This window comes from Heterodontus francisci, chromosome 3 (assembly GCF_036365525.1).
Source record: "Heterodontus francisci isolate sHetFra1 chromosome 3, sHetFra1.hap1, whole genome shotgun sequence".
Classification (NCBI taxonomy): Eukaryota; Metazoa; Chordata; class Chondrichthyes; order Heterodontiformes; family Heterodontidae; genus Heterodontus; species Heterodontus francisci.
In genome coordinates, this window is record NC_090373.1 from 123,385,547 (window position 1) to 123,407,127 (window position 21,581).

At 44.5% G+C, this 21,581-nt stretch overlaps 1 protein-coding gene across 1 annotated transcript in view; it reads left to right on the forward strand.

Annotated features, from left to right (window-relative positions):
* Positions 1–21,581, forward strand: part of LOC137360379 (glycoprotein endo-alpha-1,2-mannosidase-like) — a 281,877-nt gene that overhangs the window by 126,295 nt on the left and 134,001 nt on the right. The window lies entirely within an intron of this gene.

Sequence of the window (21,581 nt, forward strand, 5' to 3'; positions counted from 1 at the left end):
CCTTATAAACCTCCTGCTCCTTACCTTAAATCTATGCCCCCTGGTCATTGACCCTTCCGCTAAGGGAAAAAGTTTCTTCTTATCCAACCTATCAATGCCCCTCATAATTTTGTATCCGCAGGTCCCCCCTCAGCCTTCTCTGCTCTAAGGAAAACAAGCCTAGCCTTTTCAGTCTGTCTTCACAGCTGAAATGCTCTACCGCAGGCAACATCCTGGTGAATCTCCTCTGCACCCTCTCCAGTGCAATCACATCCTTCCTATAGTGTGGTGCCCAGAACTGTACACAGTACTCCAGCTGTGACCTAACTAGCATTTTATACAGCTCCATCATAACCTCCCTGCTCTTATATTCTATACTCTGGACATGGCATTGTGACTCGATGAGGATTTCCACAATTTGGGCACAGTTTTGCAGATAACTGACAATGATGGGGCACATTTTGATGAGGCTGCTGAGGTTTCTTTGTCCTCAACCCTTGCACTGAAGCTGGTTGGGCAAGCTGTGTCTGCAAACCTGAGTCTAAGGGTGCATGTGTGTATGAACTCTTTGAATTTAACATGATTTGATCTGGACTGCTAAGGTTATGGTTTTTTCCAAGGTTAAATCATCATCCTCCGTGAGAAGATGTTTCCTAATTCATGGAATTGAAGTCTTTTCAATTAATTGGTCACAAATTAGTTCTGTGCCAAATTTACTGATCAATTAAGCACTACACCGGTAACAAACTTGGCAGTGCTGTGAGCCATTGGGGCAGTCATGGCTTGTTCAGATGTGTTTTTAGCTCTTTGCTTTTAGAGTAGTTTTAAAGTGTTATCATTTTAAGACATCAGAATGTTGTCATCTGATACACTAAAGTTTTGGTATTCATGAGCGACCACTGTTGCAGATCAAAATGTCTATTAATTTACATGTCAATAGTAGTGGATCTATGCAGTAATTTTAGAAGGTGCTGAAGCATTGTGCTTCAAATCACTTTTTAATTGTAAATAAAATATATTAATGGGTTTAGTTTGTGAACAACCTGGCAAATGTTTAATATCTGTTATTTTGAAGAGAGGTCATATTGTCTCACAAGACTACATCAATCAAGCAAACAGGGATCAGATTTTCAAAACGGGATCAGGAAACTGATGCCTGATAATTTCTGGGTGCTGAACCGCGCCGCAAATGCTTCGCTCATGTGACACTACTTTGAAATGAAAATTGCCCTAATTGGGCAGAAGGCAAGCTTGGCAGCCACTTAGTGGTGCCTAATGTCTCCAGGAGGCAGGAGCTGGAGAGCGCAAGTGGCAAAGGCAGGTGGCAGCCACGATGGAGCCTGCTGCCGCCTCTCCGAAGACAGCAGGCAGCTCCTTAGAGGGCCTGTAGAATTGGAATTCCCTCCAACTGGGAAAATTTATGGACTATAAAATTCAGACACACAGACATGCTTTGACCCCATGTTTGGATTACAATACAAAAAGCCAAGCTGCAGCCTGCAGCACAGGCTGGGCAAGTAAGGATTAAGTTGGACATTCAGGAAAGACAGTGGATCATCAAAAGGAATTTAAACATTGACTGAGTGCTTTCAATGGAACAATGGTACCAAAGAAAAAGCCATCACCTACCATCAGCTAATGCAATTAAGAGACTGATTACTCTGCACAAAGGTACAAGGGGCATGCCATCGATATGATAATTAAGACCAGCATCATAGAAAATGGTCTATGATGACTGTATCGGTGCCGTTTCCTGCTCCCGCCCAGAACTAGAAAACTTTATCAACTTTGCTTCTAATTTCCACCCTTCTCTCACCTTCACATGGTCCATCTCCGACACTTCCCTTTCCTTCCTCAACTTCTCTGTCTCCATCTCTGGGGATAGCTGTCTACTAATATTCATTATAAGCCCACCGATCCCACCGCTACCTCGACTACACTTCTTCACACCCTGCCTCCTGTATGGACTCCATTCCATTCTCCCAGTTTCTCCATCTCCGACGCATCTGTTCTGATGATGCTACCTTCCACGACAGTTCTTCTTTTCCTTTTGTCTTCCTTTTTCCTCAACTGAGGATTCCCCCCCACTGCGGTTGACAGGGCCCTCAACCATGTCCGGCCCATTTCCTGCACCTCTACCCTCACCCCTTCCCTTCCCTCCCAGAACCGCGACAGGGTTCCCCTTGTCCTCACTTTCCACCCCACCAGCCTCCACATCAACAGGATCATCCTCCGCCACTTCCGCCACATCCAGCGTGATGCCACTACCAGACGCATATTCCCCTCCCATCCCTGTCAGCATTCCGAAGGGATCATTCCCTCCGTGACACGCTGGTCCACTCCTCCATTACCCCCACCACCTCGACCCCTTCCCACGGCATCTTCCCCTTCAATCGTAGGAAGTTTAATACCTGCCCATTTACCTCCTCTCTCCTCACTTTCCAAGGCCTCAAACACTCCTTTCAGGTGAAGCAGCGATTTACTTGTACTTCTTTCAATTTAGTATACTGTATTCGCTGCTCACAATGTGGTCTTCTCTACATTGGGGAGACCAAATGCAGATTGGGTGACCGCTTTGTGGAACACCTCCGCTCAGTCCGTAAGCATGACCCTGAGCGTCCGGTTACTGGCCATTTCAACACTCCCGCCGCTCTCATGCTTACATCTCTGTCCTGGGATTGCTGCAGTGTTCCAGGGAACATCAACGCAAGCTCGAGGAACAGCATCTCATTTACCGATTAGGCACGCTACAGCCTGTCGCACTGAGCATTGAATTCAATAATTTCAGAGCATGATGGGCTCCCCCTTTTTTATGTTTAGTTATTTTTTTATTTTTTTCTTTGGTTATTTTATTTTAGGTTTTTTACTGTGTTTAGTTTGTTTCTACTGTGTCATTCCACTGTTTCTGTTTTCTTGAAAAATTTTTAATGTTTGTGCTTGACAGTCTAGTCACCCCCTCTCTGTACTAACGCTTTGTCTTTCAACACACCATTAACATACTGTTTGCCTTTGCTCCATGACCTTCTGGTCAGTTATTCTGTGACCTTGTCCCATCAATACCTTCTCTTTTGCTATCTCTTGCCCCAACCCCCGCTTTACATGTTTAAAATCTTTTACATTTCTAATATTTGTCAGTTCTGAAGAAGAATCACTGACCTGAAACGTTAACTCTGCTTCTCTCTCCACAGATGCTGCCAGACCTGCTGAGTATTTCCAGCATTTCTTGTTTTTATTTCAGATTTCCAGCATCTGCAGTATTTTACTTTTATTATATGAGAATCTGAAGATTTTGTTTGAGTTATTTCTGCCACAAAAAAACTTTTGTTGCACCCAGTATGAATTAATCATATTCGTCTGGGCTAGGCGTGAAATTAAGGATGTTTACCTGCTGGACACAGCACAGCATGAACAATAGGACATATGTTTAGAGATCCTGAGTCAGTTTATTATAAAAAGCAGCCACATCAGAGTGACTGTGCTGCAGTTATGTGAAGAGGGAAGGGGCCCGGTCATCTCAGGTCCAGGCCTACAATCAACATTGGCAATGACCAGCCGTGTGGGCGATTGTAAGTTTTTCAGCCAAATCTTGAAGGGGTTTGTACTGTGGGGACTGTAGTCAGAAGACGGGTCAAGATTGGTCATCTTGACTCAGGACCTACAATCAACACTGGCTGTACGGATCATAGTGATCTTGGTCTGAGGGGTTGGGACAAAGCATAATGTTTTGCCCATATTTGTGTTCAGCCAATTCATAGTGATATTGGTCTGAGGGTTTGGGACAAAGCATAATGTTTTGCCCGTATTTGTGGTTCAGCCAAATCGTAGTGACCTTGGTCTGAGGGTTTTGAGTCAAAAGTTTACTGTTTTTGCCAAGTTACTGCAAGAGGTTTTGTACTGAGGACAGTTTTGTTTTATTTCTGTTTCAACTAACCATAGAAGTGCCTGTATTAGGGATATTATTGGATTCAATAAAACAACATTTCATGGTTAAGCCAAATGCTGTGTCATGTGCAATTTTGTTCTTGTAATTCCTAAAGTCCAAGAACTGTAGTTAAGGGGCATGGGAATGGAACCTCTTACAGCCAGCAGCATAAAACAATAAAATACTGTTCAACCATCCATTATTGAGGTAATGTACAGGATCTGGTGCAAGATCCCAGAGGGCCCATAACTCTCATGCAGAAAAAAAGTTTCCCTTCGGCTGCTGTGAACCCGACAGCTGTGCTCTAATGTACACCAGACTCTACAGGTTCATTGGAATCTGAATTGAAAATGGCAATCCCGGCCTCCCCAGCCCACTAACTAGCTCCTCTCGGAGCTTAATGGGCTATTAATTGAAAGCGAGCGGGTTCCCTGTCCCCTCCGCCCTCCGCACTGCGCCCACCACCCCTCCCCCGCCCCTGCCACCCTCACTTTAAAAATTGTAGTCTGTCCTGGAGGCGTCAGGATCCAGGGACGCCCTGTGGAACCCATTTGAAAATCCGGCCCCAGATTTCTTGAAAGCTCATTTTCAATTCTCAGATACACTCCTCTTCTAAAAACAGATTTGTAAATAAGATACAGCTTTGAGGTCTTAACCTATAAGGTTCGATCACAGAAACTGTTTTTGGACTGCAGAGTGAAAGGATGGTTCTATGACAACAGGAAATGGTGCACTCACTGTCAGCCTTTACATTTAGTGGAATGAAGAATGGCCAAGTCAATATGATACCCTGAATGCATCTCACAGCACTGTGAACTAGTCAAAACCTGATAGAACTGCAAACCTCCAGAAACATGCTAATGAGGTTGTAGCCTCAAAGATACACTGTTGCACACTTTCTGGTCTTACCCTAAACTCCCATCCTTCTGAACAAAAGTCCCAGAAATCACAAGGGATATGACAGTCCTGACAGTAACCACGACTTCACTCGATCTGATCCCCAGGGATATAATGAGCCCAATAACACGGTCAGTAACTGATTTCTTACAGCAAGAAGATGCATCCTTTTAATTCTGGCACGCCCCAGGAATCTCCCACAGTAAGTGCTGAATTTATATCCCCTCCAGGCGTTGAGGTCCGTGGCGAGGGAAGCCTGAAGATCACTCCGGAGGAGGCCCGGCCCCAACCCTGACACTATGAGGGCCCGGCCCAATCTTCACAGGTGCGTAGAGGCCTTGTGGCGACCCCCTACTACTTGGCAATGGGCCTGGCATTTATATATTTAAATATATTTGCATACCTGGGTTAATTGCATGCCAGCTGCTGCCTCCGGTCCCCTTGCGATCTTTGTGCCTCTGGCCAGCATTCCCGTGCCTTCCAATCCCCGTCTGGGGAATTGAGGCAGCACACAGATTGGGAGGGAGGGACAGGTCAGCTTTTTTGTGTGGGTGTGGGGGCGGTGCAGTGATAAAGTCTTCTCATTGGTGGAGGGGGTGTTGGGAAGAGGTAAAGTTTATAGTTTATGCACTTTAAGGGGGGGAATGGTCATTTGAAAAAGGAAAGTGTTTTGGGCTGGAGAGGGTAACCATTCAATTTTATGATTAGTGGGGGCTGAGGTGGGAGAAGGTCAAAAGTACTGCATCTAACTGTTTTTATTATCGTCTTCCAAAATCTTAAAATCTGCCAGAAGGATTCACATCCTTTTAAAAATAGCGGCAGCACCTCCGCACAGGCAGCTGATACCATTGCCAGTGATGGACGGGCTGCCACCCCCATGTGAAGTGGGGGAAGGGCCACCCCATCCATTCAAATAAGCTGCTGTACTGAAGGTTGCGGCAGCTCACCGACATGCGGCCGGCACGGGCCGGGCAAAGCTTCCTTCACCCGCCACCGACCTTGGCGGCCGCAGAAGATCCCGGCCTAAATGTGGGCAACACATTTCTAAAACATCAGCATGAATTAATTGGCATGGAAATTGTTACATGTCATTTCTTCCTATGCACATAATTGATCATTCAAAATGATTGTCATGTACTGTAATCTGCAACAACAACTCGCATTTATATAGCCTCTTTAAGGTGGTAAAACATCGCAAGGCTCTTCACTTGAGTGTTATCAAACAAATTGACACCAAGACACATAAAGATATATTAGGACAAGTAACCAAAATCTTGTGAAAGAGGTAAGTTTTAATGAGCATGTCAAAGGAGGAAAGGTTTAGGGTGGAAATTCAACAACTTAGGGGCAGCTGAAGGAATGGCTGTCAATGGTGGGATGAAGAAAATCCAACTGCTGCAACTTGCAGGATGTGTTTACACTGCTGAGTGTTTTCATAATTTAAGAAAATGTTATCAATGAACAATTTCCAGTTCAGAATGATCAGTTAGTGTTTATAATGATGAGTAGGTTACTTGATTATAGATCATTGAATTTGTTTTTTTGGATTTTTCAGCTTTCGTGCTTGCCAACCCATGACTGACCAGCCATGCACTTTAATTTTCACATCAGCATTGAATTTTTAGTTTTTGTTAGGGTATCGCCTTTACATTGGTGTAAATGACTAAACTGAGATAATCTTTAAATAAAAGGTTTGCCCTTTGGTTCTCCATCTGTCAGATGTGTGTGAAGTATAGAACATGTGTGGCTCTGTAGTCAATAAATGGAACTTTTCACTAAAAATGACTACTTGATCCCAGTTACCCTGCTCAGCTACTTGCGAAGTAAAGCCATTACCCCAGTGTCAGCATGTGCCACTCCCAGGATAGTGTTACGGTCAAGTGAGGAGGGGTCGAAAGGCTTCCCTCCGTTCCCTCTCCTTGCCTGACAGGTTTAATTCTTTCCTAAAGTGGATGCACTGGCTAATTCGGCAGGTGCTCGACTACTTACCTGCTATGATCACAATAAAAACCAATCGGACAGGTTTTCTAGAAGTGACAAAGAAAGAAGTAAGCTTCATTTACCTAACCAAACTAATAAAATCATAAACGATGCGCCAACTTTCACTCTTACATGCCTACTGGAGGTTTACACACACAGAAATAGGTTACAGAGTGGGGAAAGGTAGATTGGTTGAGTTAGAGTCCATAAAAGAAGTATACAGTTTGTGGCGTTTGGTGATTCAGCGGGCTTCTAGTTGAGTTCAGTGGTCCTGAGGCTTTTAGTTTGAAGAGGTAGATGACTGGTTCAGTGAGTTGCTTGAAGATAGTGATACGGATGATTTCCTCCAACGGGTTTCTGATTGTAGCTGGAGTATGCAAAGGTGTCAGTCAACAATCAGGATTTTGAAGCTTTCAAGCTGGAATGGGGAGAGACAGAGAAAGATAGAGACCCCCAGTTGGGTCAGCACATGTCAGAGTCCAGTTGCTTCTCCTCTGCTGCAGAGAAAATACCAGCGTAAAACCACAGATAAGGAGGGGCTTGTCAGATGATGGTCACTCAGTGATTCAAACATAGCAGTTAGCAGTATTTCTTTCTTCTTGCTAAAGAAAGAGAACAAAGTTTTCTTAAACGTTCTGGGTTTTGGTTCTTCCTGGGGACTTAGCAGACATTTCATCTCCCTCCTCACAGTCCTTGCGGTGTAGGATACAGTTTTGCAAATTAGGTGATCATCTTAAGCTGCCAGCAAAGTCAATCTTTTAGCTGGTCTTTTAAAAAATGTCTCCTAAAAAAAATATAAATTCAGATCGTCAGTCAGTGGATTAAAGAAAATTATCATTCAACAAAGCATGTTTGTATAGCACTTCCAATCACGCAAAATGAAATGTGAAGACAGGAACATTTCACTATGAAATCACAAATTTAAAAAAAAACTGCTTTCACACTCTCAGCAGTCACACTGTCATTGCCATGCTCTAGTTTTTTTTCCTCTGGGATTGGGCACAAGCACAACTGGGGAACTCCAACTGCTCTGACTGGGCTCAATCAACTTATGCTTCAGCATGTACTGAATTTCCTCCCGAACTCGGGTCAGTTTCCTGGGACATAGGGATTTTGTTTTATGGGAGGGGTCTCTCCTACATCTACATTGTGTAGGGTTAAAGTTGTGCACCCCGGATTGTTCCTGAAGATCTCTTTAAATGCTGTGAGAAGCCATGTTAGGTCTCCTGTTCTGCATTTAAATAGGAGAGTACGGTGTCTAATTTTCCTAACATTTCAGTGTTAGCTAACCAGACAGCAGGGGGTTCGATTTGGGAATCCTCCAGACCTCCCTCTAACTCGTCCTCACTGTCCCTTTTCCTTCCTCTTTCCTGACTGCCTGACAGACTTCTGCTTGTTTGTCCCCTTCCAGCTGTGATACCGTTTTAACATATTAATGTGGCACGGTCTTTGCTTTTTCCAATGATCTGAGTTGTCAATTATATAACTCACCTGGTTAATTCTCTTTATTACTCTGTACAGGCCACTGAACCGGGTTTTCAATGGTTCTCCCTGTATTGGTAATAACAGTAACACATGGTCGCCGGGCTGAAATATTCTGGCCTTGGCAAGTTTATCCGCCTGCCTTTTCATAGTTGTCTGGGAGGTTTTTAGATGTTCCTGAGCCACCACACAGGCTCTCATGAGCTGTTCCCGGAACATGAAGATGTAGTCTAACAGGGAAGATTTGACCCTGTGTCCTAAAAATCTCTCCTTGATGAGTTTTAGAGGACCTCTCACCTCATGTCCATAAACAATTTCAAAGGGACTAAATCTGGTGGACTCATTGGGTGAGTCTCTGGTAGCAAACAGAAGAAATCCCAGCCCTTTGTCCCAGTCATGGGAGTACTCATAGCAGTATGGCCTAATCATTGTACTTAGGGTCTGGTGGTACCACTCCAAAGCCCCTTTTGACTGTGGATGGTAGGCTGAGGACTTTAGCTGGTTTATGCCCAGGTTATCCATTACCTTTTGAAAAATACTGGACAGAAAATTTGTACCCTGATCCGACTGTATCTCAGCTGAAGAATTGGGTTAGCCCCTCCATCACTACCTTGGGAGAGATAGTTCTTAGAGGGATAACCCCTGGAAATGGAGTAGCCACATCCATAATGGTGAAAAGATACTGGTAGCCCCCTTTTGTTTTTGGCAGGGGCCCCACACAATTTACCATCACTCTGCTGAATGGTTTTCCAAAAGCCAGTATGGGAATTAGGGGTGCAGGTTTTATTGCAGATTGAAGCTTCCTCACAACCTGGCATGTGTGGCAAGTCTTGTTGCATTGTGGCCAGTGAAAATGCTGTCTGATACAGGCTTGGATTTTCTGATACCGATATGTCCAGCCATTGGAATCTCAATATTTCCCTGTGGTACCTCAGCGGCACCACTATCTGATGTCTACTGTCCACGTTTTGTCTGCAGTTCTGTGAGAGGTCTCCACTTCCTCATCAGCACCTCATCCTTTAAATAGTAGCATTCTGGAACTCCCTCTGCTTCAGCTTCAGTTTGGACAGACTGCTAACTTTTTTAAACCTGGGTCGGCTTGCTGAGCCTCGACCAAGGAAAACCTGTTCAACCCATCCTCTGGGTCCTCTAACTTTCCAAAGAAGGTTTCAGATACCCAGACAGTAGGGACCATCTGTCTGCCGTGCGAGTTCAGCCTCCTCTGACGGATCTTGTTTGGCCATGGACCAGGTCACCACACAGTCAGGAGAAATGCCAGGGACCTTTTCCTGTAACTGCTCTGTCTCCCTAAACTTTCTTGATTTCTCTAAAAAAACTCGGGAAGCTACCACCTTCACCCCTGCCAGATCATTACCCAGGAGCAGGTTGACCCCGTCCACAGGTAAATTACGGACAATCCCCATGATTACCAGCCCTGAAACAAGGTCGCACTCCAAGCGCACCCAGTATAAAGGTATGGGCGTATATTTTCCTCCGATACCATTTACTCGCATTCTAGCATTCAATGCACTCTCTGGGGGAAAGGTCATGCCTTTTCCTAGCAGAAGGGATTGGGTGGCCCCTGTATCCCTAAGTATGAATATGGGCTTACTCGCCTCACTCAGGGGTATGAGGTCACTTTTGCTTTGGACACAAAATCCTGACAACTCTCAGGGATTTTGTTAGGTTTTCCCACACTCTCAGTGGTAGGTTTACTGGCTTTTACTGCCGCAGTTAAAGCCACAGCCAGGTCTGCTGTGCTTTCTGTAAGGGCCCCTTTCCTGCACTGGTCTGTTGTAGCCTGTTAATCCTACAGGTTTTCCCTGTAACTTCCAGCAGTCATCTCGAAGGTGGCCTGCCTTGTTACAATGGAAACATACAGCTTCCGGGCATCACTGCTTTTCTCAGCACCATCCTTTTTGACCTGAGGAGGGCCGGCTGTGTTTCCAGCTCTTCCTTCTAGCTCATGGCTGTTCTTCGTCCTATCACTCTCCCACCTTCTATCCTTTTCACACTTTTGGAGGTGACTATGGAAGGGTTTTCTTTGGGGAAAGAGCTTGTGAATAAATGTATAATCATCACCCAGGATTACTGCCTGCTTGGCTCTTGGAACCTTTTGTTCCTCCACATAGTTTCTTATGGAGGGGGGACGCAAGTTTTTGAACTCCTTAAGAAGGAACACCCCTCTGAGGTTTTCATAGGTGGACTCTATCTTAAGTGCCCGTATGCAACATTCAAAAGCGAGTTACTTAACTCTTTCGAACTCGATATAAGTTTGTTCCAGCTGCTTTCGGAGGGTTTAGAATTTTTGCTGGTACGCCTCCGGTACCAGCTCATATACGTCCAGGATAGCATTTTTAGTCATCTCATAGTCGGATGAACTCTTATCAGGCAACAGTGAATAAACCTCATTGGCTTTTCCTGTTAGTTTGTTTTGCAATAACAGCGTCCAGCTCTCTACTGGCCACTTCAACTGTTTTGCAAGCTTTTCAAAGAGATGAAAAATGCTTCCACATCCCCCTCATTGAACTTTAGTATCAACTGGGAAAACATTAAGAGCTCAGCTCCCTGCCCTGAGCTAGGGGTAACTCCCTCACTAGCGATGCCTTCACTTGTTGTATTAGGTCTTCCCTAGTTAGTTCAAGCTGCCTTAACTCCCTTTCCTCCTTCTCCTTTTGGAAAGCTCTTTCTTTTTCCCTTTCCTGGAAAGCTCTTCCTTCCTCTCTTTCCTGAAATTTTAATTCTAGTCTCCTCTGTTCTAGTTGTACCTTAGGTAATGTTAATTTGTCAGTTTCAGATTCTATGCCTGTCTCTGGTTCTTCAGTGTCATGTTTAAAATGGTTGGCCACAAGTTTTAGGATTTCAGGCTTCCTAGATTTTGGACAGATAGTAATCTCTAACTGCCCAGCTACATTCCTCAACTCTTCAACAGATAGGACTTTTAACCTGGCCCAAGTTACTCCACTCTATTCTATGAAGGTACTGGCCTTGAATGTGGACATTTTAGTACTCTAGCACTGAAAACCACAAGAAAACCTTGACTGAAGTTTTAAAATTATTGCTTGGGATCAATTTGGTTTCCTGCATCCAATTTCCCATTTGTCTAGGGTTTGATCGCAGATGTGAGCTCCCAAATTTCTGTTACAGTCAAGTGAGGAGGTGTTGAAGGGCTTCCCTCTTTTCCCTCTCCTTGCTTGACCACAGCAGGTTTAATTCTTTCCTGAAGTGGGTGCCCTGGCCAATTCAGCAAGTGCTCAACTACTTACCTGCTATGATCACAATAAGAACCAATTGGACAGGTTTCCTTGAGTTAACAAAAAAGCAGTTAACTTTATTGTACCTAAACCAAACTAATAAAATAATTAACAATGAGCCAACGTTCACTCTCAGAGACACACACTTGAGGTTTACACACACACAAATAGGCAACAGAGTGGGGAAAGGTAGATTGGTTGAGTTATAATCCATAAAAAAGGTATACTGTCTGTTGCATTTGGTGATTTGGATGGCTTCCAGCTGAATTCAGTGGTCCTGAGGCTTTCAGTTTGAAGAGGTAGCTGATTGGTTTGGTGAGTCTCTTGGAGATAGCGATGCAGATGATTTCCTTCAGTGGGGTTTCAGACTGTAACTGGAGTATGCAAAGGTCATCAGTCAACAAGCAGGATTTGAAAGCTTTCAAGCTGGAATGGAGAGAGTGAGGTCCCCACTTAGGTCTGCAAATGTGAAAGTCCAGTTGCTTCTCCTCTGCTGAAGAGAAAACACCAGTTTAAAACCACAGATGGGGAGGGGCTTGTCACATGATGGTCACTCAGTGATTCAAACATAGCAGTTAGCAGTATTTCTTCAAACAGTTCTCTTAAACTTCCTGGGTCTTGGTTCTTGCTGGGGATTAGCAGACATTTTGTCTCCCTCCTCACAGTCCATGCAGTGTAGGATACAATGTGTGATCATCTTAAGCTACCAGAAAAGTCATCCTTTCAGCTGGTCTTTTTAAAAATGTCTCCTAAAAATATATAAATTCAGATCACCAGTCAGTGGATTAAAGAAAATTATCATTTAACGAAGCACTTTGGCATAACAATACATCTTGTAGATGGTACACACTGCTGCCACTTTGCGTCAGTAGTGGAGGGAGTGAATGTTTTGAGTGAATGAGTGAATTACAGCCTTGGTTCAGATATGGACAAAAGAGCTGAACTCAAGAGGTGAGGTGAGAATGACTGCCCTTGACATCAAGCAGCATTTGACCGAGTATGGCATCAATGAGCCCCAGCAAAACTGAGGTCAATGGGAATCAGGGGGAAAACTCTCTGCTGGTTGGAGTCATACCTAGTACAAAGGAAGATGGCTGTGGTTGTTAGAGGTCAATCATCTGAGCTCCAGGACATCACTTCAGGAGCTCCTCAGGGTGGTGTCCTAGGCCCAACCATCTTCAGCTGCTTCATCAATGAGCTTCCTTCAATCATAAGGTCAGAAGTGGGGATGTTCGCACAATGTTCCGCGCCACTCTCAATTCCTCAGATACTGAAGCAGTCCGTGTAGAAATGCAGCAAGACCTGGACAATATCCAGGCTTGGGCTGATAAGTGGCAAGTAACATTTCCGCCACACAAGTGCCAGGCAATGACCATCTCCAACAAGAGAGGATCTAACCATCCCCCCTTGACATTCAATGGCATTACCATCGCTGAATCCACCACTATCAACATCCTGGCGGCTACCATTAACCAGAAACTGAACTGGAGTAATCATATAAATACTGTGGCTACAAGAGCAGGCCAGAGGCTAGGAATCCTGCAGCGAGTAACTCACCTCCTGACTCCCCAAAGCCTGTCCACCATCTACAAGGCACAAGTCAGGAGTGTGATGGAATACTCTCCACTTGCCTGGATGGGTGCAGCTCCAACAACACTCAAGAAGCCCGACACCATCCAGAACAAAGCAGCCCACTTGATTGGCACACCATCCACAAACATTCACTCCCTGCACCACCAACGCACAGTGGCAGCAATGTGTACCATCTACCAGATGCACTGCAGCAACGCACCAAGGCTCCTTCGACAGCACCTTCCAAACCCACGATCTCTACCACCTTGAAGGACAAGAGCAGCAGATGCAAGGGTACATCACCTGCAAGTTCCCATCCAAGTCACATACCATCCTGACTTGGAACTATATCACCGTTCCTTCACTGTCGCTAGGTCAAAATCCTGGAACTCCCTTCCTAACAGCACTGTGGGTGTATCTACCTCACATAGACTGCAGCGGTTCACGAAGGCAGCTCAGCACCACCTTCTCAAGGGCAATTCGGGATGGGCAATAAATGCTGGCCTAGCCAGTGACGCTCACATCACATGAATGAATTAAAAAAATAGATAAACATAGACAGGATACAGATGCAAATTTCCTCTATTCTGCATGAAAAAATGTTCTACTGCTTAGCCTGAAAAAAACAGCTTCACTGCATCATTGCAAAGTTCACCACCTCCCATACCAGCCATTTCTTTACCCTCTGTCTGAATGAGGTCACTAATTTAATGCCACTATGCTGCATTTCCATGTCCATTGTGCACCGGTTCTGCCAGTAGAAGAAGCTTCATACAAGAAGCTTACAGCCAACGGAGAGAGGGCACTTTCACCCCTCAGTCTCGATTAGCTTTGACCCCAGGGAAGTGTGCAAATTCACTGCTCCATTCAATTCATTACAGGTCATTCTTAAAATTAAGATGATTGAGTTTTGCAGAAAGCGAGTGAAATTATGATTTCTCCCTTACAAAAGAAAAGGAAAAGATCAGCACAGTCCAAAGAGTAATTCATATGTTTAAGTTAAGATAGACATATTATTATTTAAAACCTAGCTTTATTCATTATTGACATTGTTTATTGTAAAATTAATGTCTGCTCAATTGCTTGGGTACAAAGTACTCAGCAATTACACAGAGAAGCCACATATCTAAGCAAATTAATCGGTGTCAAGTTTTGTCTCCTCTGTGACAGGATGCATTGTAATGTATTACTTGCACATGGTAACTCTAAGCAGAACCCTTTCATTAATACTGATGGTTTATGGATGTCCTTCCTTTGGTGTGAAAGACACCCCATACATCTAGAAGATTTGACTGACAAAATTCTTTGCATGGGTTATCTATTGTCCACTGAATGTCAGAAATAAATACATCAAAAAACCAAGATAAATATGAAAATAAAAAAATCCGTAGGCAATGGAGCAGACAATGAGATTCTATCAATGATTTTACAGTCAATTAAAAATGTTTGTAGGATTTATTTTTTTTAACTCATAAGATTTATTTAATTTAACTGCCTGTTAATATATAAAGCGTGATAGCATTTATTTTGTGATTATGTTTATGACAAAGTTAGTAATACAGCAAAAGCCTAATAAGGCCAAGCAGCTGAATCTCCATTGGTTGACTATCAATAAGACTTCTGTCAATCCAAAGGTGGAACACTAAAGGAACACTCCATGATAGTTTTCCTTCCTGTGAAAAACTGGATGGGAATTGACTTGTTGCACTATAACTGCATTTGTTGTGTGTGATCCTGTTTAATGGAGAAAGGGAGAAGAACAGTTGGACGAGGTCTGAAGGTAAAGGAATACTGTAGAATTTTGTTTGCTTACTGTAGTCTATTGTAATATAGTGGACATTGGGTTGTTGCTGGGCAGATTATGGTCGGCATATTAGATAATGCCCTTTTGGATCATCTACAGTCAAACAATGATCTCACTTTTACAAAAGCGATTCAGTTGAGCAGATAAGCAGAGATTAGAAGATTTAACCGATTTGTTGTTCGAGGGGACAGGGAGAGTCTTATCTCGAGAGTAGCAGACTCCATTGAATTCATTAAGAAAATGAAAGGGACAAATGGTTTTAAAAGAGAAGAAAGGTGGTATTATGATCAGGTGAGGAGGGGTCGCAAGGCTCCCCTTCTTGCCCTTCCTCTTGTTTGGTCGCAGCAGGTTTTATCTTTCTTGAAACAGTGGATGTATTTACCACTTCAGTGTGTGTTTTACCTTTTACCTCTGTTATGATCGTAAAGAAACAAAGGTACAAGTTTTCTTGAGTTTAAACAAGAGGTGAGTTCATTGTACTTAAAGAAAAATTAAACCTGATCTAAATAAAATAATAAAATAACACTACACTTACTCCTCACACAGGCACATGAGAATCACACACAGTTTTTTTTTTTATTCATTCATGGGATGTGAGCATTGCTGGCTAGGCCAGCATTTATTGCCCATCCCTAATTGCCCTTGAGAAGGTGGTGGTGAGCTGCCTTCTTGAACCGCTGCAGTCCATCTGGGGTAGGTATACCAACAGTGCTAATAGGAAGGGAGTTCCAGGATTTTGACCAAGCGACAGTGAAGGAACAGCAATATAGTTCCAAGTCAGGATGGTGTGTGGCTTGCAGGAGAACTTACAGGTGGTGGTGTTCCCATGCATCTGTTGCCCTTGTCCTTCTAGGTGGTAGAGATCGTGGGTTTGGAAGGTGCTGTCTAAGGAGCCTTGGTGTGTTGCATCTTGTAGATGGTACACATTGCTGCCACTGTTCGTCGGTGGTGGAGGGAGTGAATGTTTGTGGATGAGGTGCCAATCAAGTGGGCTGCTTTGTCCTGGATGGTGTCAAGCTTCTTGAGTGTTGTTGGAGGTGCAACCACGCAGGCAAGTGGAAAGTATTCCATCACACTCCTGACTTCAGTCTTGTAGACAGTGGATGGGCTTTGGGGAGTCAGGAGGTGAATTACTGGTTGCAGGATTCCTAACCTATGACCTGCTCTTGTAGCCACAGCATTTATATGGCTACTGCAGTTCAATTGCTGGTCACTGGTAATCCCCAGGTTGTTGATAGTGGGGGATTCAGTGATCGTGATGCCATTGAATGTCAAGGGGAGATGGTTAGATTCTCACTTGTTGGAGATGGTCATTGCCTGGCACTTGTGTGGCGTGAATGTTACCTGCCATTTGTCAGCCCAAGCCTGGATATTGTCCAGGTTTAGCTGCATTTCTACACTGACTGCTTCAGTATCTGAGGTGTCGCGAATGGTGCTGAACATTGTGCAGTCATCAGCGAGCATCCCCACTTCTGACCTTATGGTTGAAGGAAGGTCATTGATGAAGCAGCTGAAGATGGTTAGGCCTAGGACACTACCCTGAGGAACTCCTGCAGTGATGTCCTGGAGTTGAGATGATTGATCTCCAACAACCACAACCATGTTCATTTGTGCTAGGTACGACTCCAACCAGCAGAGAGTTTTCCCCCTGATTCCCATTGACTCCAGTTTTGCTTGGGCTCCTTGATGCCATACTCGGTCAAATGCTGTCTTGATTTCAAGGGCAGTCACTCTCACCTCACCTCTTGATTTCAGCTCTTTTGTCCAATTTTGAACCAAGGCTGTAATGAGGTCAGGAGCTGAGTGGCCCTGTCGGAACCCAAACTGAACGTCACCTTGCAGGTTATTCTTAAGCAAGTGCCGCTTGATAGCCTGTCAATGGCACCTTATTGAGAGTAAACTGATGGGGCGGTAATTGGTCGGGTTGCACTTGTCCTGCTTTTTGTGTACAGGACATACCTGAGCAATTTTCCACATTACTGGATAGATGCCAGCTGTACTGAAACAGCTTGGCTAGGGGCGTAGCTAGTTCTGTACTATTGCCGTACTATTGCCGGAATGGTGTCAGGGCCCATAGCCTTTGCAGTATCCAATGCCTTCAGTCATTTCTTGATATCACTGGGTGTGAATTGAACTGGCTGAAGATTGGCATCTGTGATGCTGGGGACTTCAGGAGGAGGCCATGATGGATGATCTACTCAGCAGAAGATTGTTGCAAATGCTTCAGCCTTATCTTTTGCACTGATGTGCTGGGCTCCTCCATCATTGAGGATGGGGATATTTGTGGAACCACCTCCTCCGGTTAGTTGTTTAATTGTCCACCACCATTCACGGCTAGATGTGGCAGGACTACAGAGCTTAGATCTGATCTGTTGGTTATGGGATCGCTTAGCTCTGTCTATCGCGTGCTGTTTACGCTATTTGGCATGCAAGTAGTCCGGTGTTGTAGCTTCACCAGGATGACAACTCATTTTGAGGTATGCCCTCCAGCACTCTTCATTGAACCAGGGTTGGTCACCCAGCTTGATGGTAGTGGTAAAGCGGGGATATGCTGGGCCGTGAGGTTACAGATTTTGGTTGAATACAATTTTGCTGCTGATGGCCCACAGCGCCTCATGGATGCCCAGTTTTGCATTGCTAGATCTGTTTGAAATCTATCCCATTTAGCACGGTGGTAGTGCCACACAACACGATGAAGGATGTCCTCAATGTGAAGATGGAATTTCGTCTCTTGGTCACTCATAAGAACATAAGAAATAGGAGCTGAAGTAGGCCAATCGGTACCTCAAGTCTGCCCAGCCTTTCAATAAGATCCTGGCTGATCTGCCCCAGAGCTCAACTCCTCTTTCGTACCAGCTCCTCATAGCCCTCAACTCGCTGATATTTCAAAAATCTATACTACCAATACTGTCATGGGGAGATGCATCTGCAGCAGGCATATTGGTGAGGATGAGGTCAAGTATATTTTTCTTTCTTGTTAGTTCCCTCACCACCTGCTGTACATCCAGTCTAGCAGCTATGTCCTTTAGGACTCGGCCATCTCGGTCAGTAGTGGTGCTACCAAGCCACTCTTAGTGGTGGGCATTGAGGTTCCCCCACCCAGAGTACATTCTGCACCCTTGCCACCTTCAGTGCTTCCTCTAAGTGCTGTTCAACATGGAGGAGTACTGATTCATCAGCTGAGGGAAGGCAGTAGGCAGTAATCAGCAGGAGGTTTCCTTGCCTATGTTTGACATGCCATGAGACTTCATGGGGTCTGGAGTCAATGTTGAAGACTTCCAGGGCAACTCCCTCCCGACTGTACACCACTGTGCCGCCACCTCTCTTGGGTCTATCCTGCCAGTGGGATAGGACATACACAGGGATGGTTATGGCAGTGCCTGGGACATTGTCTGATTCGGTGAGTATGACTATGTCAGGCTGTTGTTTGACTGGTCTGTGGGACATCTCTCCCAGATGTTAGTAAGGAGGTGCTTTGCAGGGCCGACGCCTGGTGGTCCATCCTGTTTCACTCCTTATTGACTTCATAGCAGTTTGATACAACTGAGTGGCTTGCTAGGCCATTTCAGAGTCAACCACATTACTGTGGGTCTGGAGTCACATGTAGGCCAGACCATGTAAGGACAGCAGATTTCCTTCCCTAAAGGTAATTCCATTGTCTTTGGCTGGTAGAAGTGCATTTTCTGAGGGGGCGCAGTTGAGAAGAGACAGTTGCTTGAGTGAGACATTTGCCAGAGTGAATTCGGAAATTTGGTGCACCTAGTAAGTTCTGTGCAGAGGGGGAAAGAGGGGTTCCGTTTCCTATCTTTTTCAGCCTCTGACTCCAAGGTAGGTGAGTTCAACTTTCCATTACTTCAGCTTGAATTATGAACTAATTGACTAAAAAAATATTGTACAGAGATGCCAGGGCCGGTGGTATGCTGCAACTGCAGCATGTGGGACTCTGTGGAATGCACTGCAATCTCGGACAACCATGTCTGCAGTAAGTGTCTGCAGCTTGCACGACTTCAGCTCAGAATTACTGTGCTGGAGATTGAGTTGCAGACATCGCGGAGCATCAGGGAGGGGGAGAGTTACCTGGACACTTTGTTCCAGGAGGCAGTCACACCCCTTAGAGTAGGGAGAACATTAGAGATGGCCAATGGTCAGGGACAGGAGGATGTGACTGCAAGTGAGGCAAGGAGGGGGAATCAGCATGTAGTGATGGAGGAGCCTTAGTACAAGGTCCTTGCTACCTTTGTGGATGAAGAGAAGGACGGCAAGGTTGATGAGCGGACTGACCATGGCACGATGATGAAAGATGCCATTCCAGTGGGGGGAGTGAAGAGGAATGTGGTAGTGATAGGAGACAGTATAGTCAGGGGGATAGATACTGTTCTCTGTAGCTGCAACAGGGAGCTCCGATGACTGTGTTGCCTGCACAGTGCCAGGGTTAAGGACATCTCCTTGCGGCTGGAAGGGAACCTGGAGTGGGAGGGGGAGGATCCAGTTGTCATGGTCCATGTGGGAACCATTGACATACAAAGAATCAGAAATGATGTTCTGCTTAGAGAATTTGAGAAGCTGGGGCCAAACTAAAACACAGAACATCAAAGGGAATCATCTCCAGATTGTTACCTGAGCCACGTGCAAATTGGCACAGGGCCAAGCAGATTACAGAACTAAACATGTGGCTCAAAGAGTGGTGTGGGAAGAAGGGGTTTCGATTCTTGGGGCATCAGTACTCAGGGAAGAGGGAGCGATTCCGTTGGGATGAGCTTCACTTGAACTGTGCTGAAACCAGTGTCCTGGCCAATTGCATAACTAGGGCTGTGGTTAGGGCTTTAAACTAACAGAGGGGTGGGGGAGGGGGGGTGGTGGTAGGGTTTGGGTAAAGGGAAATTTAGAAATCCAAAGAGAGAGGTCAGGGCATCGGAGCAGGATAGTGCTGTGGATAACTCCCAAAAGAATGGGACAGGAAGGGACAGAGAGTTTAACAAAAATTGTACATTGGCAAATAAGGTCATTGCAGAGAATAAAGGTAAAAAATGAAATTGAAGTTCCTTTATCTGAATGCACGAAGCATCTGCAATAAGATAGATGAACTAGTGGCATGAAGAGAGGTAAATGATCTGGAACTAATTGTCATTACTGAGACATGGTTACAAGGAGATCAAGGTTGGGGAATGAATATTCCAGGGTACACAATATTTCAGTCAGACAGACTGACAGAATGGCAAAGGAGGAGGGGCAGCCCTGATAGTAGAGGATGGCATAAGGACATTATTAAGAAGGGATCTGGCCTCAGAAGAACATGAAGCAGAATCAGTCTGGGTAGAAATTGGGAATAGCAGTAGTCAGAAAACACTTGTGGGAGTAATTTACAGGCTTCCTAACAGTAGTTATATTATTGGAGAGAGCATTAAACGGGAAATTATTGGAGCATGTAAAAAAGGTGATGTATTAATTGTGGGGGACTTTAATTTGCATGTCGTCTGGGACAATCAAATTGGCAGCAGTGGTCTAGAAGTTGAATTTGTAGAATGCTTTTGTGACAGTTTTTTTGGAGCAATACAATGTGGAACCAACTCGGGATAAAGCTATCTTAGATCTCATATTGTATAATGAAGCAGGGTTAATAAGCAATGTCATAGTAAAAGATCCACTGGGAAATAGTGATCATAATACCATTGAATTTCATGTTAAGTTTGAAAGTGACACATTTCAATCACAAACAAGAATCTTAAACTTAAACAAAGCAAATTACGAAGGTATGAGGGGAGAAATGGCAAAGGTTAATTTGGTAAATATACTGGAAAGTATGGCAGTAAATGAACAGTGGGAAACATTTAAAGAAACAATTCAAAGGGTTCAACAAAAGTACATTCCATTTAAAAACAAAAACTCGTCCAGATAGACCCATCCATGGCTCACTCAGGAAGTTAAGGAGAGTATTGGACTAAAAGAAGAGGCTTACAATGTTGCAAAAAATAGTAGCAAGTCTGAGGATTGGGAGTGTTTTAGAAACCAGCAAAGGGCCACCAGAAAGTTGATCAAAAGGAAAAAATGGAATGAGAGTAAACTAGCCAACAATATAAAAACAGATTGTAAGAGTTTTTATAAGTACATAAAAAGGAAGAGAGTAGCTAAAGTAGACAGTGGTCACTTAGAGGCAGAGACAGGAGAAATCATCATGGGTAATTAGGAAATGGCAGAGGCATTCAACAAATATTTTGTGGCTGTCTTTACAGTTGAAGACACAAGTTCCATACCAGAAATAGGCAGTAACCTAGGGGCTAAAAAGAGTGAGGAAATTAAGGATATTGATATCAGGGACTAAAATTTGACAAGTCCCCGGGACCAGATGGCTTACATCCTAGGGTTCTAAAAGAGATAGCTGCAGAGATAGTGGATGCGCTGCTATGATTTTCCGGAAAATTGGTGGTATAGTGGACAGTGAAGAAGGTTGTCTAAGGTTGCAACAGATATAGATAAACTGGGAAAATGGTCAAGGGAGTGGCAAATGGAATTTAACACAGACAAGTGTGAAGTGATGCATTTTGGGAAGTTAAACCAGGGCAGGACATATACAGTGAATGGCAGGGCCCTGGGGAGTGTTGTTGAGCAGAGAGACCTTGGGGTGCAAGTACATTGTTCCCTGAAAGTGGCAACACAGGTAGACAGGGTGGTGAAGAAGGCATATGGCATGCTT